We start from the raw sequence: 25,675 nt of genomic DNA, 5'->3' as shown, positions 1-25,675 counted from the left end.
GTTTTAGTAATTGCATAAATATGGGGCTAATTGCAATTTGCATTATTAATTTTTAAAAAGCCTCACTTTTTAATTTGTTATTTGGTGTGTTCCTTATTCAGGAGCAATGCTGTGTGGAATAACATGATGGTGTATAAAGCATTTGTAAATCAATGCGACTCATTGTGGGCAGAGAAGGCAATTCCATACACAGAATAAATACCTATTCCAGTGAGAACAAAATGCAATCCCTTCCAAGGTAGAGGTGGTTCAGCTCTGTAATCAGCTATCACTCAGTTCCTTATGGGTAACTCAGATCACATGGGAACTTGGTGGCTCACAGTCAAGTGTTCAGTCTTTACTAAGGCCTAGTAGCAACCCTGAGCTATTTTTCAAAATGAGAAGAGTTATTTATAAAAGATGGCAGAGCATTATTCAGAAATCTTCAGATTCTTTGCTATGATTCACCTGAAGGAGCGTGCTAATGACTCCACACATCGCCATCTACCACATATACCTGAAGCATCATTGGACCTGTGATTCATATGGCCCAAATGTCTGAGCAAACTGCATGGCAGCCTGGATATGCCTTATATCTTTCTCTTGGTGGATTTTGGAGTCACTTAGTAAATGGATTGGAGTGAATGTTCAAATGAGGTCTATGTCTCCCTCAAAATCCAAGCAAGCCTACTAGATATTGTTCTTCTTTTTTCATGATAGGAAAGATGTGATCCTTCATTTTCAGATGATATCTCCTAACGGTTCACTAAGGTAACAGCTTCCTAAAGTCTTGTGGCATTTGTTTCCCATCCTTTGATTTGCGTGTGTCTTAACAACATGTCAAAAGCATCTGCTACTTTCTCATCACCAGGTCCAATTATCACGTTATTGCCAGTGTAATAATCCAACATGTTGTTCTATGGAATGGAGAGGAAATATTCTGGAGAAGTAGACAATGACAAAGGACTGTAGAATTGTGGAAATCTTTTTTTTTTTTTTTTTTAAGATTTTATTTATTTGTCAGAGAGAGAGAGCACAAGCAGGGGGAGCTGCAGGCAGAGGGAGAAGCAGGCTTCCCACTGAGCAGGGAGCCCAAGGCGAGGCTCTATCCCAGGACCCTGGGATCATGACCTGAGCTGAAGGCAGACGCTTAACGACTGAGCCAGCCAGGTGCCCCAAATTGTGGAAGTCTTAAGGCAAGAGAATGAAGATACGTCACTGGCCCTGGCAGCTGAAAGAGAACCATTTCCAATGGTCTTTATTAAGAGGTACAGAATAAATAAAACATTCACTGGATGAGAGTTTATCAAACTTGGCAATATTGACATTTTAGTTCAGATAATTCTTTCTTGTGGGTCTGGTCTGTGCACTGTAGGATTTTAACAGCTTCTCTGGCCTCGAACAGTAGCAACCCTTGTCAGTGGTGACAACCCAAAGTATCTCTAGACATTGCTCAACTTTACCCAGTTTCCTTACTGGGAATATCTTATAACAAAGCTATGGTATATTTGTCTAAACTAAGAAATTAACATTGGTATACACTGTTAACTAAACTGGGGGCTTTATGCAGATTTCACCAGTTTTAACTCTCAAGTCCTTTTTCTGTTACAGGATTCTATCCAGAATGCCATGTTGCATTTAGCTGCCATGTGCTACTCTCCTCCAATCTGTGAAAGTTTCTTGGTCTTTTCAATCATGATTGAAAATTTTGAGGAGCAATGGACATGTGTTTTGTAGAATGGTCCTCAACTTGACTGTTTTCTGAGGATTAGAGTGGGGCTTATGGATTTGGGGGAATAATACTTAAGAGGTGAAGTGTTTTTTCTATTGCATCATATCAGGAGGGATAAGAAATCAACAAAACTTATTACTGGCTGTGTTAATCTTGATTAAGCGGCTAAGTGGTGACTGCCATCTTTCTCCGGTAGTTACCATTTTTCCCCTTTTATACTATGTTCTTCAGAAGCAAGTCACTCTTGGGGGGCAGCTCAAGTTCCACTTCCTAGAGGTAGGATTATCAAAAAATGTGTGAACTTGTATTAAAAACCACCACAGTGATTAACAAAAATTTGGAGGGACTTACTGTGAAGTTAAGCAAATATTCTATCAATATTTTCCCCATTAATTTAATTTTATTTTTTTAAAGATTTTATTTATTTATTTGACAGAGAGAGCGAGAGCGAGAGAGGGAACACAAGCAGGGGGATTGGGAGAGGGAGAAGCAGGCTTCCTGTGGAGCAGGGAGCCCAATGTGGAGCTCGATCCCAGGACCCTGAGATCACGACCTGAGCCGAATGGCAGACGCTTAAGGACTGAGCCACCCAGGCGTCCCTATATTTTACCCATTAATTTTAACACTCATCAATGGATTTTGCTAGTAGCAGTTATTACTGTGTTGTTTTAATGATAGTTTTCTAATTTCCTCATTCTCTTCTATATTTATTACTTAAATGTCTTCTCTAGAGAACATCTGTCTCTTTCCCATTTACTTACATATGTTATCATTTATATCAATATGGATTCGTAGATCTATGTTTTGTTCTTTGGATTATAAACCAGTACAATAATTATTTATTTCATTGCACAAATGGGGCCAACTTCCGTCATTTGGAGCTCTTTCTGGTTGGCTCCAGTGTTTTTCTGACATATTCCCTTCTTATTGGTGAGTGTGTGTCAGAGGGAATGAGGTCATTTCTGTGCTTTCTGGCACTACAAGGTGATCCAGACTCACTTTCTCTTTTCCTTGCATCAACTCTAAAATCAGATATTTTTTGAAGGAGGCTGATTTCTGTTACTAGATAATAGTATGTCAAAAACAACATCTGGGTGTGTGGTATGCTCACTGCTCCTGTACAAATTTTCCTGTAGACGTTCTCACTGGACAGAACTAGGAAATACGTGTATGTATATTAAACTGCACATGCACATATATCTATATTTATTTCATGTATATTTTTCCCTTTACATATTATAATTAACATAGATTCATACTGGTATCTTTGATTAATTCAGTTCCACAAGATTTTTGATCTTCTCTTACACACACACACACACTTACTTTCTTATGTGTGACTTCATACTGTGACAATTAGAAACATGGATCCCATTACTTATAATTTATTTAAGAATTTGTTTAGCTCTAGATATATGTAGTTTCAGAATTGTCAATCCATATCGCTGTAAGAAATAAATTCACCAAATAGAATTACTGTTTATGCACTGTTCCTTTTGTCTTCTAGCCTTAGAATATCCTGTCAAAACATTGCTGACTCGAGGCCAGAGCTTTTTATTCTAATCCCTGTTCATGAGTTTATGCCAAACATTAATAATACAGTCGTATTCATTTGTTTCCATCCCATCCAGGTATCCCATAACATTCCAGGTACTTATTATTTAATTTGCATACAATAAAGTTTAATCTTTTTGTTATATAATTCTATGCGTTTTGACAAAGTCGTGAATCATTATCAGCAATACCATACAAAACAATTTTATCATCCTAAAAAACTGCTTCTGTAGCCCTATTCATTGTCAAGCCCCCAAGCCACAAAACACAGATCTTTTCTCCATCTCTATAGTGTTATGTTTTTCAAGATGCCATTTAAATGGGATCATACAATATGCAGCTTTTTGTGTCTGATTTCTTTTACTTAGCAAATTGCAATTAATATTAATCCATGTCATTAGGTGAATACTAGTTTACTTTTTATTGCTGAATAGTATTCCATTACATGGACATATCACAGTTTATTTATCCATTCATCTGTTGAGTTACTTCTTGATTGCTTCATTTTTGGTAATTATGAATAAAACTGCTGTAAACACTCATGTACAGGTTTTATGTACTCACGTATTTTTATTGTTATATATTTTTAATTCACTTGGTTAATAGTTAGTTATAGGCTTGTTGGGCTGCAGGGTAAGTGTATGTCTTACTTTATAAAAAAAGAGAACCTGCAGTGGCTGCCTCATTTTGTATTCCCACCCCAAATTAATTAAATTTCCTCTTGCTCTTATCCTCCCTAGAAGTTGATATTGTTCATTTATTTGTTGTTGTTGTTTGCATTTTCAGCCACATATGAAGTGTTATCTCACTGCGATTTTAATTGCGTTTTACAATGACTAATGATGTTGTGTATCTTTTTCATATTCTCATTTGTCTTCCATATCTTATTTTTGAGGAAGTCTGTTTATATCTTTTGCCCTTTTGAGTTCTTTATTTTTTTAAAAAATTAAGTGTTTTATGTGATTTAAGTGTTTCGTGTGATTTAAGTGTTTATAAGTGATGTGTTTTAAATGATGTTTTAATATATTCTGTATATGTATTCTTTATCTGATATGTGATTTGCGAATATTTTCTACCATTCCATTGTTTTCTTTGATTTTCTTAATAGTGTCCTGCATATATAGAACAAATTTTTTTTTTTAATTTTCAGAAAGTCCAATTCATCAATGGTTTTTCATGAATCATGTTTTCAGTGTCATATTTAAAAACTCATCACAAAATTAAAGTCATCCAGATTTTCTGTTTTCTTACATGAGTTTTATAGTTCAATAATAAATTCTTTGATTGTTTGAGTTAATTTTTAAATTAACATATGAGGTGTATATCAAAGCCACAGTGAAGGGGAGGTGAACCCAGGCAGAAACAGGTGGTTTCCTTGCATTGGGGAGAGAGAGCTAGGCGTCTGGGAGGCCAAGGAGGCTGGAATTCACAAAGAAGAATGCTAGAGAGCAAAGAGCTACACATTGACCAAACTCCAGAGACCTCTAGAATTTTTCCATTGATTTCTGAGGTGCACATACATGTGAGAAACCTACCTGAGCCTGGCAAAGGACCACCTGAAAGGACCAGACACAACCACTCCTCAGGCTCATCTAGCGTCAACTATACGTTCCAAGCAGCCGCAGTAGGAAACACTGAAACTGCGTCAGGTTCAGAAACTTCTTATAGTACTTTACAGTACTTTAGTAGTAGGGAAAAAAGGAACCCCTAAAATGAGCAAGCTGTTTCCAAGTAACTTAACACTGTCCCAGAGCAAACTGCAAGAATATTTAAGGGAATAGTGAGCATCCAACAAGGTAAAATCACAGTGTCTGGAACCCAGTAAAAAATTATAAGGCATGGAAAGAACCAGAAAATTATTACAATAATGAGGAGAATAATTGATCAGCTGAAACTAACTCAGAACTAAAACATGAATGAACCTCAAAAACCTAAGAATGCTTTGATATATCTATCAAATACTCATGTTGGACACTTTAAATATCTTACAATTTATTTATCAGTTATACCTCAATAAAACTGTAAGGTAACTATAAGAATGCACACTTTATGATTTTATTTATGTAATATTTTTAAAGGACCCTAGTAAACTGTAATGCTTCTGGATATATAATTAGTTGACAAACACATAAAGAAAAGTAAGGAAGTAATTATTATCTATTTGGAGGAGAAAAAAAAGGAAAATGGAACAGAATAGTAGGAAGGCATCTTGGGTTCTGGCAATACTTGTATGTTGACCTTGGTTGTGGTTACACAGTTACATTTTCCTTGGTGCATTTTTAAAATGTATACTGTATTTCACAATAATAAAGTTATAAAATTAGGACTGTTATTTCATCAATTACAATGGAAAATATAAAAAAAAAATTGACAATGCAAAGTATTTAAGAAGGTATGGGGACAGTTATTCTAATTCCTTGTTGGCAAATGAAAGTACCTATTAGGAATGAAAAACAATGAGGTTTTTAAAAAGTAAGATTTTGTAGTACTACACACCTACTAGAATAGATAAGATCCAGAACACTGACAACGCCAAATGCTGCTAAGGATGTGGAGTGAGCGGAAGCCTAATTTTTGATGGGAGTGCAAAATTGTAGTCAGTTGGGAAGGTAGTTCAACAGTTTCTTATAAAATTAAATGTACCCTAACCATATGAGCCAGCAATCACACCTCTTAGTATTTACCTAAAGGAATTGAAATAATGGTGGATACATGTCATTATACATTTGTCCAAACCCAAAGAATGTACAACAGCAAAAGTAAACCTTAATGTAAGCTAGGGACTTCGGTGGTTATGATGTGTCAGTGTAAGTTTATCAATTGTACAAATGTACCAGTATATGGGAGAATGTTGATAATGAGGGAAGCTGTGTATATGTGGGGATAAAGGGCATAAAGAAAATCCTCCTACATTGCTCTCAATTTTGCTGTGAACCAAAATGCTCTAGCATCTTTTTAAAAGAAAAAAAAAAAAGGTTTTGATAAACTGCTTTTGTTCAAGAGAATTAGAATACAATTTATATTGTGTAAAGATATTGATTACTTATCTCCTTTGTAGATTTTACCCATTTAGTAATTTATTTTGTATATTTATTTCCAAACTTTATTTTTTAAAAGATTTATTTATTTATTTTAGACAGCGAGAGAAGGGGAAGAGGGAGAGGGAGAGAAAGTCTTAAGCAGTCTCCATGCCCAGTGAGGATCCTTACATGGGGCTCGATCTCACAACCCTGAAATCACCACCTGAGCTGAAATCAAGAGTTGGATGCTTAACTGACTGAGCCACTCAGGTGCCCCTATTTTGAAACTTTAGATGAAAATTTATTTTTCATAAAGTAATTGTACATATTATTTCTAAAGTTCTAGATCAGATAAATAATATTTGTAAATTCATTCTGAAAATGTAGTTTAATATTCATTATTAGTAAGTTAGGTGCCACAAGAACACAAATACTTTATTTTTGATAACATGCACATTTTGCCACAGGTATTTTCTTATTAGCAAATGAAAGGCTGCCTTGGTTTTCTGTTTTGTTTAAAATAGATGATTTTGGTTTGAATTTATTATGAATATATATCTTTCTTGAAAATGTGCTAAATATTTGATCAAAATAATTTACTATTTTCATAGGTTTCATCTGTTTGCCAAGAACCTTTAAAAGTCATATTTTACTTTATTTACAAACTGAAAAATTACTTGATATATTTCATGGGTGCTGAAAGAAGATAGATTTCTGAGTAAGAAACAAAGGATTTTTATCACTTGTGGTCCAGCAAGTCCCATGAGAATTATATTGTGTTGGTTTCCTTTTCCCCCAGACATGTGATGGAGAGGGGCCCAGGCAGATGACACAGCTAATATTAGCTGAGGGACCCAAATCTTTTATGTTGTGGGGTGAACCTAACTATCCTTTGTCCCAAATGGAAACATTCTCCTTACTATCTTGAGCAATATATAAACTTTCTATTTGCTCTAGCAGGAGATACTAGCTCCATCTTGTAAAGCCATTTGTTATAAAACATCTTTGAAAAGATAATCTGGAATAAAAGTAACTAGTGTTTCTTCTTGTGTGATATACAGAACATGAGAGACCCATGATGCATCATTTAACAACAGTATTCATTCATGATTTCCATATCTTCTTGGCTTCAGCTGCATTTTCCCATGAGTATATCCCTGTCAACCACTCTGATTAATTTTACTCACAGTGTCTGGGACCAGATTTGTTCAATTTTTCTCATACAGCATTTAATTAAGGTTTATATCAACAGGAATCCAAAGAGCACCATGAAGCTCACCTATAGTAATGACCTCAACCATGCGCTCCAGTGTCCTGGACCCAACTAGTTAAGCAAGTGGTCAGGCCTTTTTTCTTAAGTTTCCTTATGCACTTTCACTTGGTCTGAAGCGTTATTTCAAGTACAGTAGGGTGTACTGGTGATTACACAGCCTCTGCCTGGAAGCATAAGGAGGAAGACTAGGACCATTTTCTCATAACAACCTAGTCAGTGAGTTAAGATTGATCTAATGCCTTTGGGGGCCAAGGTACTGTCACTGATCACTACAACTAAAGTTAGGTGAAATTTTATAGTACTTATTCTCCCATTGGATGACTTCAATTGTAGAGATAACTGCCCATACGGTGCACATAAAGAATGACTCAGCATCCACTGAATTATTTTTCATGGTTCACTCTGGTCAGTTAATAAGTGTACAGAGATTTCCTCAAATGCCTTAAAAACTGTTAAGTCTTCCAAACTTTCCTGAGGGCCTGTGGGGTGTGTGTGTGTGTGTGTGTGTGTGTGTGTGTGTGTGTGTGTGTGTTGGATATAAAGCTCAGTGCTCAAGAAGTTTACAACTCCATCTTAGCCTTAACTTCTTACTTATGCAGGGCCTCAAGGTCAGCCAGGGATGAGAGACTGGAGTCATCTTAGGCATTTTGTGGGCATATCCACAGTCCTGCACATGCATGTGACTTTCTAGTTTTCCAGGCATACATCAGAGCTTTCAAAGTTCTCTATGGATATCTCATTCCAGAGAACTTTCTACAGGTTTGCCAGATGCTTGTTTGCCCCGACTAGCCTATACTTCAAGAAAATGCTGTGTTAAACAAGTGCTGCTGATTTGGGGGAACAAATCCTTGGGATAGGGCTTCTCCTGTTCAGCAAGACCACCTTTTCCAGAGATCGGAAAGGCCTACTGAATAGTGAGACTGTTCTGAGATGGGGAATTTTTAAGGTCTCCAGTCTCATTCTCTCCCCTCTGGTGGTGGCCAGGCTATGTTAACAGTTACCATGCTGATGAGACTGCTGGCTTCGAAGACTACTGTGGAGCTGGGGAAAGAGAGATGGGAATAAGCTAAGTTAAAACGCTACAAATTCGGGGCACCTGGGTATTCAGTTGGTTAAGCGGCTGACTCTTTTTTTTTTTTTTTTAAAGATTTTATTTATTTATTTGAGACAGAGAGAATGAGAGAGAGAGAGCACATGAGAGGGGAGGGGGTCAGAGGGAGAAGCAGGCCCCCTGCCGAGCAGGGAGCCCGATGCGGGACTCGATCCAGGGACTCCAGGATCATGACCTGAGCGGAAGGCAGCCGCCCAACCAACTGAGCCACCCAGGCGCCCCAAGCGGCTGACTCTTGATTTCAGCTCAGGTCATGATCTCAGGGTCCTGGGATCGAGCCCTGCTCCGAGCCCTGCATCAGGCTCTGCACTCAGCGGGGAGTCGGCTTGAGGATTTTCTCTCTCCCTCTCCCTCGGCCCCTCCCTTCCCCATGCTCACGTGCAGGCCTGTGCTCTCTCTCTTTAAAATAAATAAATAAATCCTTAAAAAAAAAAAAAAGGAAAAGAAAAGCTATAAATCCTGCTGTTTGCCCTGAGGTTCAGCAGTTTCTCTTGAGTAAATGATCCTCTGTTGTTGGTGTTTTGTTTTTTTTTTTTCCCAAAACTCATTTAATACCCAGAGTTCTGAAAAAGTAGATTTTGAAATATTGTCAACATTTTGATTGTTTTTGTTGAGTAGCAGATTTACAGAGGATCCCATTTTCATTCTTTGAGTTTTGATTTTCCTATGAGGGGTTCTATCGTAATTACTTTTCAGTGTCTTGTGATAGTTGCTTTCTGTATTCTGTTGTCCAGTGTTTTCAGAGGCATGATTATTGCTAATTGAAATCAGTAAGAAGGATATGCTGGCATATGATCACTCTGTCTTAACTGCAACTGGAAACTCGACAGCATGTGCTTTATTCAAATCAAAGCAGGAATATTATATATAACAGACTTACTCTATTCATCACTGACTCATAAACAACAACAACAAAATCTAATTTTTTTTTTCAAAGGCCTAAATAACCAAGATTATTGTAAATATGTTTATGCATTAAGTGTTATTATACTGAAAGACTATTTTTCCTTACAATACATATTTTATAACATATATTCAGTCAAAGTTTAATATCAAAATAGTTTTAGTTCATATAAATGTTTTGATTTGGTTATTAACAAAAATGTGAATAATATATGCATGTGTAACAAAATAAAAATTTCCTTGGACTATATAAAAGGCCTACATTAGACATTGCTTTCCAGGCACTTTTAACCATTCCATTTCTGGTTGTTATTAAGTAAAACGTATTTTTGAAAAAGGGATTTGTTAAGTGGTATAAGATTAAAGGATAGATGTTCACAAAAGAGTTTTCTAAAAATATACATTCTATGTTTAGCACATTGTCTGATTCTAGAGTGGAGCTCTTGACCTTGCTCTAGTTTAGGTATCTATAAACTAAAGTGTAATAATGTATGTTGATGTATGAGAAAGCCTGTGTATGTCAGATAGGGGTGTTTTAAGGATCACAATTTGAGAAACATTGAGACAGATGCTAGAGTAGTTATGGCGCTCCCCAAACATTCTACAATGAGGGCAAGGAAAATGTCCACAGACATACATTATTTAATATTAATCTTAAAATTCATTTGTGTTCAATAACATCTATATTTTACTAATAAAAAGGATAGTAAAAAAACAAAATATAACACTATGTATGAGAAATATGTCTTAGTCAAAATTTTACATCCATTGGTTTATTTGTCCTTTGCAATAACCATTTTGGATGGGAAAAAAAAAAGATTTCCTATTCAAAAATTCTGGAATCTGAGGTGCAAAAAGCACAGAAGTAGAACACAGCAGTGGTGAGGCTACCAGAGAACACATGTTTTATAATTCCACACAACAGATGAATACATTTCTCTATATTTTACAAATTTAACATGGTTCCTCTAAAATGTTTCAAAAAAACATTGTATTTAAATGATCTGATGATCAATAAGAGACCCACAGATTGCCATAAATAATATTCTGCAAATATTATTTTTATTCGTAAGCAAAATGGCTTGTTGCAAAAGAAAAAGGAGAAATGGGATTTATATGGAGTGGTGTTATCATTTGGCACACTTCATTTCTGGCATTACAGATTATATAATCTTTCTCCACCTAGACAAACATGTATTATTATAATGCCATTTTGACTATTTATTTATTTATTTATTTAAGAGAGAGAGGGCATGCACCTGAGTGTGGGGAGGGGCAGAGGAAGAGGGAAAGAGAGAATCTCAAGTAGACTCCACACTGAGTGGGAGCCTGACCCAGGGCTTGATCTTAAGACCCTGAGATCATGACGTGAACCGAAACCAAGAGTGGGATGCTCAACCAGCTAAGCCACCCAGGAGCCCCTGATTATTATTTAAATTAAGATCTTCTAACCTTGGCAGAATTAAGAACGTTCTGTCTTTACAGGAGAAATGGAATGTATATACTGAAGCAAGTTGGAACTTACTATATTTCTGATTTTATGACACAAAATTAAAACTATAATCAGGAATTATCAGGAAAACTTAAAATATGTGATAAGCTAAAGTATTGTGGCCTGAATTATAAAACAAACAAACAAACAACTATATCTGTTCTTTATTGCACTATTTTTTCTGAGACACAAAATTATTCTTATTTTCGTTACCGTGATGAAATCTTAAAAACGATTTCTCTGAATGCTTCTTTTGGTTTTTTATTATACTTTTGGTTCTATTTTAGACCCTGAATGCTTTAATTGTCATCTCTTAGCAGTCGAGGGACAAAATTAAAGGAATTGTAGGTGAAAGAAGTGATAGTTTTTCCATGCTCTTGGATAGACATCAAAGGAAGAGGGTTTTATTTTATTCCCTGTGATTTTCTTTAGGTTTTGGGAGCCAGCAAGTATCATCAGAGAACAAAACTTCCAGTTCAAAATGAAGAAGAAAAAAAAAAGTGTTTCACTCCCAAAAAATGGTCTCAAAGTGATGAAAGGTTTTGAAAGGGATATTAATAGATCTCCGCACACAAAAACAGCTCTGAATGAAAGAAAATGTTTTCATTTTACAGAACTGTTTGCAATGATAAGAATGCAATGTTTGCAGACAAATATATGGCAAAATCATACTATTTTCTGTAGTTGTCAATCAAACAGCTGTACCAAGGAGAAAGAGTGACTCAAGGAACTCATGAACCAGTAGCTGAGTGAAGACAAGCATAGTTGACTCTAGTTTTAGATGCCGCTTTCCACCTAGAAAGGCCCCTTTGCAAATGGGGAGTAAATAGAGGAATTCTTAGTTCCACATTTGTGAAGACTTTTCCCAGCCACTGCCAGCCAGGCATTCTCATTATTGCTACCAAGAATCAGATATGATTGTTTTTAGTGATATAAGGACATTCATCTCTTCAAGGATTTGGGTAGAATGATTGAGGATGGTTACTATTCCCCAAAGCTTTCTGCTTCTTCAGTCTGACTCAAAGCAAATATACAAGAGCCAGTAATGAAGGTGTATAAAGCTCTTAAGAGGTCATCAAGTTGATGTAAACATACCCATACATAATTGAAGATATGAAGATATGAATTGTAGTTAATAACAGTCACTGACATGAGGCCATGTTCATCTATACTGTTGCATTATTTTCATTTTAAATATAAATGTATAAAATATTTTCTTCTTAGATGAATGGAATGAAATGAGTCCAATTTCTTACCTTATGCAGGTAATCTATATAGTAGTTCAAAACACTCTGTCATTTTGGATAGTTCTATCCCACATACTAAGGAAATCAAACGTCCCATTCAGCAGTGACATGTAAAGGACCAACAAGTGGCAGGGTATAGGCACTGAACAATCACAGTGTGGCACAGGCTATCACAGTGGTCCTGGCTGCAAATGACCAGCTGGACCGTACCAGGGTTACACCATACCAGGTGGTGTGTCAATCCTGGTCCTCTTGAGGTATCTATGAGTTCCCAAGGGCTCACTTTTCAATAGTCAGCTCCAATTTTCTGCTTTTGCACAATGACTGCTTTCTATACTCTTTTGTGGCTTTTCGTTTACTTCTGCCAAAGCTGTATTAGTCAAATAACCAAAGCAAAAAATGAATTTATTAGGTGGCCATTAGTTTACAGAATCTATGGATCTAAGGGTAATCGCGAGATCCGAGAACCAAGAAAAAGAAGTAAAGTAACAGAAATCAGAGCTGCTGGTTAATGGATGGCCCTGTTGCCATGCACCCAGGAAGAAATCTTGAGCAGTCCCTGTATCTATGCATTGCTTGCTGAGGTTTCAGTGTCCTGGGCTAGAGCATTTTCTTTGCCGAAGCTCGGTCCACTGGAACTTGCATTATTACACCAGAAAACCATTGGTTGAAAATTTCCTATTATACTATCCTGCTATTAAAAAGTCCTCAATTTTTCCATTCCTTACTCTATAATCCTCCCTACTTGCTAGATTCCCCTCCCTACCAAGAAATCCTGTACATTTATTAAAAACTTTGAGCCTTATTCTAATTCTTTCCTTTTAAGGCTTTTCATTTCTCACCTTATGGATTTTCTTATAATATTCCTAAAAATAAATACATACATGCATACATACGTAAACACATAAAGTCATTTTCTTCCCTCAAATGAACTTTCTTCTTTGCTAAATTGTGTTAGTTTTCCTCATCATAAAATTAGATGATCTACCTAGTGATAGTGTTGGGTTGCTATCTTCCTAGTGATTGTGTAGGATTTTATGACTGTGTGTGTCCTAAAAATACTTTCAATGGGAAATGGTGTAACAGGGGGTGGGGGACATCGTTTTGTCAATTTTTCATAGTAATGGTCATTTATCCCTTCTTCTGTTTATGAAACTAATAGTAAACTTCTTTATTTATGTCAAGGAGTTTGCAAGCAATGAAAACATCTACATTTAAATATTTAAAACAGTTTTTAGATTATTAACATGTGGAAAATTAAAAACACACAAGTTTGAGAATAATAAAAATTATAAATATTTAATATTAAATATTAGATTTAAACGCTTTGTAATCGGAAAGCATTTATTAATTGCTTATCTGTATATGATATTAAACTAGGAAAAACTTAAAAACAAGTTAACTAATGCAGTCTGGACCCAATTAGTCTGTGGATGATTAACTCACTTGCTTTGAGCATGGTGCTAATGAGGCCCAGATCCCAGGTTTGATCTCCCCGTGGGCTGGCGAGGTTGGCTTTTTGCCATCGCCGCATATCTCACTTCTAACTTTCATAAGGAACTCTTACACACAGGTCAGCTCGCAGGAGGACAAACAAGATGCAGAGTATAGATGCACATTTCCAAATTCATCAACTCAGTTGGAAAAACAAAACATGCCCTCTTCTAGGGGCAGGTCAGTAATCTTCATTCGGCAATAATGCTTCCGCCTGTAACAGTATTGCCATTGTTAAAAATGAACAAACCCTGTTTATGTAGAATGCTTGATAGGGCATAAACAGCGCCTTCATGGATGCTATAAGCATTAAAAGATACTTAAACTCTGTACATCTATCCACTCCATTTATACACTGATAGGGCACTGAAAGGTAGAAGATAATTTGAAACATATACTTCAATAAGGGCTCTCTAAAACAGTTAATTACATATAATTTAGCTATTACCTCACTGTTCAAATGATTTTTGTACGTGAAGCTTAGTCATATTTGGTTTGCTTCAGTTTCAATCTTTTTTTTTTTTTTTTTTTTGAGGAGTGGGGGGGAATGTGGGGGGAGGGGCAGAGGGAGAGAGAGAGAATCTTAAAGCAGGCTCCACGCCCAGAGCAGAGCCTGACTGGGGGCTCGATCTCACAACCCTGAGATCATGACCCGAGCCGAAATCAAGAGTAGGAGGCTTAACCAGGCACCCTAGTTTCAATCCTTTTTGAAATTTTGTGTCAATGTCAAAAACTGCTCTGGCTGCACCTTTCTTAAAGCACAGCATTCTACAATTACTGGTTTTGTTCATTTTTAAACAATAAATCAATAAGTGAACATGTGAATTAGAGTACAAGAAATATTTCAAAGGTTAAAAGCTAGTTGTCTTGAAATTTCTATCTCTGTCAAATGATTTTTTTGTTGCGTATGTGTGAGCCATTCTCCTAAACTCTCTATATTCTTGCAAATCTTGCGTGAGGAATTTGTGTGGGTCTTTAATAATATTATAAAGATCAGTATGCTATAGCTTAAAAAATATATTTTGGACATTAGAAGTTCTCTAATTTATGGGGGGCTGAAAACAGGTATTTAGCCAAATAACTCAGGTTAAAATTAAAATAACTCCCAAGGTTTTGAAGTATTATGCTAGTTGTTTTTGTTTTTTTTAATTTTCTGGAGCCTGAAAAAATGGTTTATTTCCTCAATCTTTAATTTCTGTACCAGATGTATGTTGATAACTAATGGGAGGCTATAAATTTTGTTATTAATTATGAATGCCTTATGAACACTATCTTTAAATATAGTTCTGGTCAATAAAAATTCATCTTTGAAAGATTTATTAAGCTTGACTAAGGAATTAGTAATCAGTTCAATGAAAAGTGATTCAACCTGCTTTACATGGACTAGACTATTTTTATTTTTTTTTATTTTTTATTTTTTTTAAAGATTTTATTTATTTATTTGACAGAGAGACACAGCGAGAGAGGGAACACAAGCAGGGGGAGTGGGAGAGGGAGAAGCAGGCTTCCCGTGGAGCAGGGAGCCCGATGCGGGGCTCGATCCCAGGACCCTGGGACCATGACCTGAGCCGAAGGCAGACGCTTAATGACTGAGCCACCCAGGCGCCCCTAGACTATTTTTAATGATTTCTTTCTAAATGCAACTTCCCTTAAAAAAATAAGTATCTTACTCCTAAAATAACTACATACTTTTAAAAAGAAAATAGGGCGCCTGGGTGGCTCAGTTGGTTAAGCGACTGCCTTCGGCTCAGGTCATGATCCTGGAGTCCCGGGATCGAGTCCCACATCAGGCTCCCTGCTCAGCAGGGGGTCTGCTTCTCCCTCTGACCCTCTTCCCTCTCGTGCTCTCTGTCTCTCATTCTCTCTCTCAAATAAATAAATAAAATCTTTAAAAAAAAAGAAAAAGAAAATATAGTGGCAATATGATTTAATTATAATAAAGAGAAGGCTGGTGTGGATCCAAGTTTCTAAGCATTGTTGTCTATGTTTCTTTTGATCATCAGCGGAAATTCATGATATTGTGGATGTCATAGGGAGGTTTTCGTAGTGCAAAGCCCCATATGCACAATTCAGGAATATGATATTAAAGGAAGATAGAGTGATGTTATAGAAATTAAAGTGTAATTCAACCATTTCTATGATTTCAACTATCATTTTTTTTAAAAGAGTGGGAGGGGGGAGGGAGAAAGGGAGAGGGAGAGAGAGAACCTTAAACAGGCTCCACACCCAGCCTGACACAGGGCTTGGTCTATCAGGGCTCAATCTCACAACACTGAGATCATGATCTGAGCTGAAATCAAGAGTTGGACGCTTAACCAAATGAGCCACCCAGGCGCCCCTCAACTATTATATTTAAAATATGGTTCGTTATAGTAACAGGAATAGGAATTACACAAGGCCCTGACCCCAGCACTTACTAGGCAGTTCAAAAGGGGCAACATCAAGTTTTATAAGAAAATACAAATATCTAGCTTGCAGAATGAAGGCATTTTGACATGTCTTTTGAGATTCCAGAGTACTAATAAAGGTTACTCGCTCTCTTCTGTTTTTCACTTTGAGACTTTGCAGTAGTTCCTGGGCATATTTCCTGGAAGATTTTCATTTTCTTTTCTTTCTTGCTTTATTTTTTGAAGACATGTTTAAAAAGAATGGCAACAAAACAACGTTTGAGAATATTGGATGAGTTAATCATTTTCTTCTCTTACGTGTTGAAAATAAAAATAATGAAGATCACAAGGGGACTGGATTTCCTCTAGGAAGTCATAGTTTATCTAGAATGTGTCCCTTTGATCCCCCATGTTTAGTCATCTTGTGTGTTCATTCTCTGAGTCCAACAGATCAATTCCAGTGGAAGCAGGATTTTCACAGTAATGAGTTCAAAAAGCAAAGTTGCAAGCTTAAGAGCAATTTATGTACTACATTTGCAATTCTCAAGGAAGTTGAGGGTGTATATGTAACTTGCAAAAATATTTGTTGATATTTATTATCTCTCATCAGGATTAAGTCACTAGCCACATGCAAAACCAAAAACAAACAAACGAACAAAAAAAACTGCTGAAAAAACATCAGCACTTACTTCAAACTCTAGTAGTTACATTAATACCGTGATAGAAGGTGAGACATCTTTATTTGCATATCAGTCTGTAAAGCATGGCTTCACTTAAAACAATTGGCTGTTCTAAATTCTACCCAGATTTTATTCCAAGTATTTTATGCATTTGTAAAAAGTGAAGGGGTAGTGGGCAATGAGTTGGCTTCGTTAGCAAAAGAAGATTTTTAAACACTTAAAAGATTCCAATTTTATATTATCATATGATGCTTCAAATAGAGAAAAACAGTTATTTACGATAATTGTTTGATGTTTAATCCAAGCTACTAAATCGAATCTTTGAAAATTTGAATGGTATATTAAGTTGAGTCAGGGCTTCCACCTTGAAAATTAAATTTTTATTTGCAGCGATAAGAATACTAATTTCCTGAGAGCACATCATCATGACGCAAGCATTATACTTGCTGAATTAAGAAAACATTGGAATAGGAATGTACTTGGAATTGGCAGTGATGCACACAAAGCTCATAATTTTGCCATACAAACCGCAGTACTCTATCTAAATATAAGCAGGTTGTTAAAATTTGCAAACATTTCTATATATGCACAGCAAATAAACTACAAAAATTAGGTGATGAAGCTGTATTTAATACAAAAATCCCTGTGCCACAGCAGTCGATGCTCTTTGCTACTTATTATCAATTAAATATTGGAAGTGGTTTTGTCTCATAATTATTGAAAAGAAAGCTTTCAAAACAAAAGATATTAAAATGTATTCCTTTAAAAAAATAAGAAAAAAGATGAACAAATTAATCTATGAGAGGTTGAGCAGTTTACAAGTATAAGTTTGAAATTTTATTATTGTGATTTGGAATACTTCATATTGTGGGAAGAATCTCTTGGATTTCCTATGTTTATCAGCTAAGTTTATATTCTGTACTGGTAAATAGAATGCATTTGAATGGGATTCTGATTTCCAGCATCTATACTTGCCAAAACATTCCAAATAGTAATAAACTTCAAAAACTTATTTTATAAATTTTGACTCATAAAAATATTTGTTGAAGAAATATGCTCAAAATGGAGACAAAAATGATGGGATGAAGTATTTATACATTTTTAATATAAAAATTAGAATTAAGAATTGTCAACGTCTAGTGCGTTGGGGTCCCTGGGTAAGGGTCGCGAAATCACCAGGACACAGGGGATGCAGAGCAAAGGCAGCACTTGCAACTGCATACTGCCGTTTATTTCTTGACATCTTATATACTCTTTACAATCAAAATATATTGTTACTGATTAACAATGTAAGCATTAAGATATCCCGATACTTCTTTACGCAAGAAAGGACAAAAACAAATCAACTCCGGTTGCACCGGAATAATTACATATCTTAAGTAAATCTCATTCTCTGATCAGCTTTTGTGCAAAGGTACTTCATGACCCATTCCCCGAAACTACATAGAGATAGAATCAAATCCTATGCAGGAATGCTGGGATCAGACAACACCCCGCATATACATTTGAAGCAGGATGTTATCTGATCATTACACTCCCGCACACGGAGCCATTCTCTCTGGTGAGCGTCACAAGGAACAATTTATTAGAAACATCAGGAGCCATTTCTCAGCTGACCGGATGCCTGAGGCATAGGCACACAACAAGGCGAGGGAGACTTTTCCCCCTCTCAGGCCTGGGCGTTCCCGACCTTACCCTGCGTGCGCCACAGCACACAAACAATCACGGCCACAGAGGGCTCACATGCCTGTGTTGGCCTCAAAGAATCTTCTTCATTTAATTTTTTTTAATTTTTCCTTTTTTAGTATTCAATAATTTATCATTGAATATAACACCCAGTGCTCATCATATCCTACGCCTTCCTTAATATCCATCACCCAGTTACCCCACCCCCTCACCCACCTTCTCCATTTAATATTATTTCCTCCCAGCTTATTGGGTGCTTCAACATCTGTTGGGAGACTTTATTCAATTAATAATATTATGACCTGAATAGGCAGTCATATAAAAAGTACAGCATAGGGAATATAATCAATAATTTTGTCATAAAAACTATTATGACCTGCAGAAGAAAAATCAATTGAAGGCAATTATTTTGAATTTTTTAAATAACATAAAAGTTTGAAGAAGATTACATGAGTTTTATAAAAATATAAAAATAAATAAAGCATATTTTTAAAATATATTCCCAGATAAATATCAATTCCATTGTATTAAAGACATTTGATTTATATATATAAGTAATTTATATATATAAATATTATATATTATATATTATATATCATATATATTATAAACACACACATCAAGAATAATGATTCTGCAATTCTGCTTATGGTATTTTTAAATTAATGTTCAAATAGCAATAAAAATGAACCAATTTTCAAAATTGAATGTAAGTAGTTTTAGTTTTGAAAGAATCTTATCTTTGAAAATAATTTGTGAAAAAAACTGTTTGAGGGGCACCTGGGTGGCTCAGTCGTTAAGTATCTGCCTTCGGCTCAGGTCATGGTCCTAGGGTCCTGGGATCAAGCCCTGCATTGGGCTCCCTGCTCGGTGGGAAGCCTGCTTCTCCCTCTCCCACTCCCCCTGCTTGTATTCCCTCTCTCACTGTGTCTCTCTCTGTCAAATAAATAAAATCTTAAAAAAAAAAAAAAAAAACTATTTGAAGATCCACGGTAAAATAAAACATGTCATCAATAAAGAACTATTTAAAAATATTGTATGATTTTAATTATTTTTAAAAGATTTTATTAACTTATTTGAGAGAGAAAGAGAATGAATGAGAGAGAGGGAGAAGTAGACTCCTTGCTGAGCAGGGAAGCCTGATTGGGGGCTCGATCCCAGGACCCTGTGATCATGACCTGAGCTGAAAGCAGCCACTTAACCAACTGAGCCACCCAGGGCCCCTGATTTTAATTATTTTAACACACTCTTTCTCATTCAAAAATGTCCTGACTTGGATGATGCATTACATAATCACAATATTCTTAGTCATCACTTCCTCCATCAGGTCTAAATTAAGAGCCAAGGTACCTGATGGAATATTTGAGACAATATTTTCTCACATAATGTAATAATCAAACTTTGAGCACTACACAATTTTAGAAAAGGAAAAACTGGGTAGACTATCCCAGACAAAGCAAAGTTAATAGAGAGAGAGCAAAAATTTAGAATTAGCCTAAAAAATATTGTCAAAGAGGTGAAGGAGCATATGTGTAAAACTAAGAAAGAAGCAGTCATGAAGAAAGGCCAACTCTAAATATAGTCTCTGAGAAATACTGCGGCTGAAATACAAATTTAGTGGATGGATTGAAGAATAGTCTGCATAGGGCACAAAATAAATTTATGCATGAGAATATTGGGTTAATGAGAGACTATGGACTCTGAGAAACCAACTGAGAGTTCTAGAGGGGAGGGGGGAGGGGGGATGGGTTAGCCTCGTGATGGGTATTAAAGAGGGCACATACTACATGGAGCACTGGGTGTTATACACAAACAATGAATCATGGAACACTACATCAAAAACTAGTGATGTAATGTGTGGTGATTAACATAACGTAATAAAATAAAATTAAAAAAAAATATTGGGTTAATATCTTTCAGAGACCATTGGAAAACCACAAAGAGAAATATTAAAAGAAAGTAAAAAAAAGTGTGGGTGATAAGATAAAACAGAAGTGTTGTGATCTCTAAATTAAGAGACCCCACACAAAAGTAAGAGTGGCAGGAAAGAGGGATGCCTAGGTGGTTCAGTCGGTTAAGCATCTGCCTTGAGCTCACTCAAGTCATGGTCTCAGGGTCCTGGGATGGAGCTAGCCAGCATCGGGCTCCCTGCTCAGTGGGAATCCCGCTTCTCCCTCTCCCTCTACCCCTCCTCCCTGCTCATGCTCGCTCTCTCTCTCAAATAAATACATAAAACATCCTAAAAAAAAAAAAAAAAAAAAAGAGTGGCAGAAAATAAAATATTTAAGGAAATGGACTCACTGAACATCGACTCAGAGTTTCTCCTAGTTAAAGAAAAGTGAATTCAGATTGAAAGGCTTCCGATGCTGTCATACAAAACAGATTTTAAAATTTCTACATATGGACACATTATATTAAAACTAAAGATTTAAAAGATAAAAGCTTTCTGAAAGAAAAAGCCAACCATCCATAAAGAAACAAGATACAGATTTATTTCAATTTTCTCATTAGCAATAGTTGAGTGAGTAGGAGAATAAGTAATATTTTCACAGGGCTGAAGGAAAAGAAACTCAAGTCAAGATATTTTTTTAATCCCACACAACTGCCATTTAAAAGTGAAGACAAAAAAAGAATTTCAGCATACAGAGTTTCAGAAATTTTAAACTCGTATAAAAACTCTCTTGGAAAATAATCTTGGATGAGGTAGTCCAGCATGAAAAATAAGTCCAGAATTCTTCAAGATAAATGGATATGTGAGATATGCCAGGTGTCTAGTTTCCAACATTATTCTATATTGAAATACCTCAAATGCAATGTCTTTTCATGACTAGAACCTGACTGACACATAGGTCAAAAAACAAAAACAAAATCTAAACAACAGATCCACAAAATATAATGATGAAAAAAATGAAAAATATATTATCATTATTTTTCATAATATGAAGAAATATTAATCTTGCAATGTTATTTCAAAATTATTAAGCAAAGCTTTATAGAACTTGGGTGAAGAAAATGATCTGTACAAAAATATTTCGTTCATATAATGATAGATGGAGTGAGTAAAAGCTAAGCAAAAATATTTAAAAGTTAATCACTTAGTATAGCTGTAAAATGGCTTATGGTCTGTACGATAAAAAACTATCAAATGTAATTTGTGTAAAGAGAAATTTATGAAACACTTCAGACTTTAATGAAAACAAACCTACTACATGTCAAAATTTGACAGATACAACCAAAACAGTACTTACAGGGAAATTTATAATTGTAAATACATGTATTAAAATAAGAACAAGTGACACAAAGAACTGAATGATCCTATTGGAATAAAACAGAAGATAATTTTTAAAAATTTAGACATAAATGAATACATGCATTAAAAACACATAAATTAAAAATAGAGAAACTATCTTGCAGCTTAAAAACCTGACGTTGACAAGAAACAGAGTGGGGAGAGGAAAATTAAATTATTTAGAATTACAATATGAACTTAATCTTGTTTCTACTTGCTTCTTTCTCTAATAGGTATTCATGTAGAAATATATATGTCAAATATATTTTCATAAGTATGTAGGCATATATAATTCCAAAGACACAGCAGAGATTAAAGCAAAAATAATATACAAAATTGATTAGTTACACAGTTGAAAAAAGCATAAATAGATACACTTCAAAAAGAATATAAAATGAAAATCAACATAAGAAAAAAAGAGAACACCAAAAGCCGTTAATGTAATTAAAATAGGAATAGAAGGTTGGAATATGCAATTATTAAGCTTGAGTTAATAGATATGAAGAATGATTTGGTACAATTTTTATTTTCATTCATTTATTTCTATATTTCTTAGTTGCAGAAAACAGAAATTGACCCTGGCATTTAAAAGTACTGGTTGTATTAAACTTCATTCCCCAGACCAATGGAATTTATTACTTTTGGTGAAGAGTGGGCTAATCAAAAAGGGTAACAGGTCAGTTTTTTCCCCATTCACAAGTCATTGTTTCACACTTGTTTTTATTAGTTGTTGCCCACTGTCCTGATTCACCCTTATCCTGTGGTCAAGTATGACCATTTCTAAATTTGTCCAAAAATATTTGCACAAAGGCAAATTTGTCCCACCTGGTATTTGTGGTCTTTGTTTTTCTTCCACATGATTTCCTTTGTGCTTATTTCTTCTGAACTTAACCCTGTTTGTGCTTGTTCCCATCTCTAACATTTACTCATGGAGAAATGTTAGGCGCAAGCCATGATAGCTCTTACAGTTTACCCACAGAAGTGTGAGGTCAAATAGTCTTTAAATATGACCCACTTATTTACCAACGTCTTTAGGGACAATAAATATTATGCAAGAGATTATCTGGTAAATGACATTTTTGTCAAATGTTAGGATCCCAAGAGAAATGTATCAAATTATGAAACTATATAACAGTTATAAATATGATGGATGTGTCCTGCAAGCATAGTTTCTGTACTACTTAATTGTTCTGTTAATTTTAGGTTAAAGACTACAATAAAGTATATGAAATTCTCTTTCCAACATTGAACACTAAATACACAAGGAATGTGGCAGTATTGTGAACTGCCTCTATTTTTTCCCCTGAAGTTTGTCCCCATATTATTAACTTGGAATTCTCATCTTTAAATATGCATTTTTTTTTGAGAATGACTATAGAAGGAGTATCTCAAGAATTTTGCTGTTCTAATGTCCATATGTGTTTTTCTTTCCTTTTCTCTTTTCCTTTCTTTTCTTTTTTCTTTTCATCCCTTTCCTTTCCTTTCTTTTCTTTTCTTTTTTTGTTTTTTGAGACTTTTTTTTTGTTTTTAAGGAACCGTTATTTTTTTTGTTTTTAAAGGAACCGTTATTTAGAACACCAACTTGTGAAGGATAAACTCCATTTGTGAGAGAAAACACAGAGCAGAGGTAGCCCTGAAGCTGAGGAACAGCTTTGATTGCTGGAAGAATTTTCGAGTCCACAGTTTTCAGATTAACTTTGCACTGCTCTGTAATCTCCTATTTCTCTTTCCCTGTGACAAAGACCTCACCTTCCTGGCGTCTGGGTGTACGCAGCTTCTTCTTCTTGAAGGAAGCATCAGTGAGACGTTTTGGGATTTTTCACATTGCTGATATCGATTTTGGTGCAAGTGGCAATCACAAATTTCTGGTGTGTTCTACACAGAGGAATTCAATTGAGGGCCAGAGATCTGGTTACAAGTAGCAAGCCACTGCTCGGTTTCTTCAGGAAAACCACCCTCTTGCCTCTTTGGCACCCAGTGAGGATGATCAAAATGGCACCAGGAGTGATGCTAGCTCACAGTTTGCTCACATGCTGACTGACAGGTTTTTTGCTGTGGCTCAACAGCTTCCTGAGGCATGCCTTCAGTAGGATAATACCCAGGCATTTTGCAAATTTTAACTACTTGGGTACCACCATTCTTGTCACCAACAACTGGTTTCCTGACAGTAGCCAAGAACCTTCTCCTTTTGCTTTTCAACCTTGGTTTTAGGTGCTCAATATTTCCTCTTGTACACAGCCTTTCTGGAATCCAGAGCCGATCAGGAATACCTGCCACTTCCTTCTGACTAGGACAGAGCTTCGGCTGCCATAGGTTTTCCCCCTCTTCTGCATTTTAGCCTTCTCAACCTTGCCACCAGCATCAGCTTTCTTGGCTTCAGGTTAATATCGGCTTTTTCACCCACCATCTTGCAAGATGGAAAAGAGCTCGAGACAATGTTTTTTAACTTTGTCAGCACTATAGGGGTCTCTGCAAGATCTGGACTAGTGACAGCTGGAGAGAATAAAAGGCTGAATGGGAGAGCCCCTGCACCAAAGATCAACCTCATCTTTGCAGGTCTATATATACTCTACCAGCATCTTATTAGTAAACCACCCCCAAACCCTAAAATACCTGGATTTAATTTAATTTAATTTGAGTCTCTACACAGAAGTACTTCACAGTGAAACTGGACACTCCACGGGTAAACATGAGGTAAGTACACTTGTCATTAGATAAATCAGCACCTATTATTACAGATAGCTTAGTTGCCTAAAAATGAATTAATTAATTTAATTTGAATAGAGAATGCCTTCATCTTTCTGCACATTTACATGCTTAGAATGTCAAGCATGGATGTGAATTCCAAAGGAAATGCTGTTGTATATTGTTTTTGCAGAGAAGCAAAAGCTGCTTTTCCCATTCCTACTGTAAGCTGCTTTGAACATCATTTCCAATGAATGTGCCAATTTGGTGAATGGTGTGAGCCAAGGTCTACTGATTTCAAAGCCAGCTCACATCACTGCAAATATTTCATTTCTGTTTTTTGCATGCAGGATCAAAATGATGAAAGCTGACTTGTTCTCTTATGATCTAGAAAAGACTTAGTTTTGGGTCAAAACTCACTGACAACTTTATCAAATGTTTTCTTCATGTTGTGTTTTCCCTTACTCACTTACTCACTCACTCACTCACTAACTCACTTACTCACTTGGAGAGCTTGAATTCATTACTATCAATCATTGCATGTACCTTGCTCTACTCAGCTGGTAGTTTTGAGGACCAGAACTGTCGTATTGGAACAAGGGACTGGCAAGGGCTATTTGGGGGTTGGAGGTCAGGACAGATCTCCAGCCTCGGGAAAGCTTTTGAACCAGAACCCCAAGGCAAAAGCATAGTCCTGAGAATCGAGCAATTACTATGCAGAAACGAAGATATTAAAGAAAAAATTGTAGCCCAAGTATATGAGCAACGTAGAACAATGAAAATGTGTTCCCTGAAGAGGGAACACATGTAAGCCTACGGATAGCTGAATGCCTGCAAATCCTGGTTCCAGTCCTGGACTTCGCTTAGTTCCTGTCCAACTACAGGTCCTCATAACATTTCTGGAATCACAGATTATCTAGAGTTTCCAGTGAATACTGTGGATGTCAAATCTACAATTCCCTTTATTAAAGGAAGCTGGAGTCATATTATTTTAAGCAAAAAAACACTGGGGCTTTAGAGAGCTCTGGTTCCAGATGGTGACATAGGAAGATCCTGAACCCCCCTCCTTCACGGACACACCAAATCCACACCTATTTATGGAACAATTCCTCCTGAAGAAGAAAAAACTCTCAGGTTTAAAAA

At 35.9% G+C, this 25,675-nt stretch overlaps 1 pseudogene; it reads right to left on the bottom strand.

Moving 5' to 3' along the window:
* Positions 1-761: 761 nt before the first annotated feature.
* Positions 762-24,180, bottom strand: LOC116637328 (annotated as a pseudogene).
* Between the last annotated feature and the right edge of the window lie 1,495 nt (positions 24,181-25,675).

This window comes from Phoca vitulina, unplaced genomic scaffold (assembly GCF_004348235.1).
Source record: "Phoca vitulina isolate PV1807 unplaced genomic scaffold, GSC_HSeal_1.0 scaffold14, whole genome shotgun sequence".
NCBI classification, from domain to species: domain Eukaryota; kingdom Metazoa; phylum Chordata; class Mammalia; order Carnivora; family Phocidae; genus Phoca; species Phoca vitulina.
This window is presented reverse-complemented; position numbering and strand designations above follow the sequence as displayed.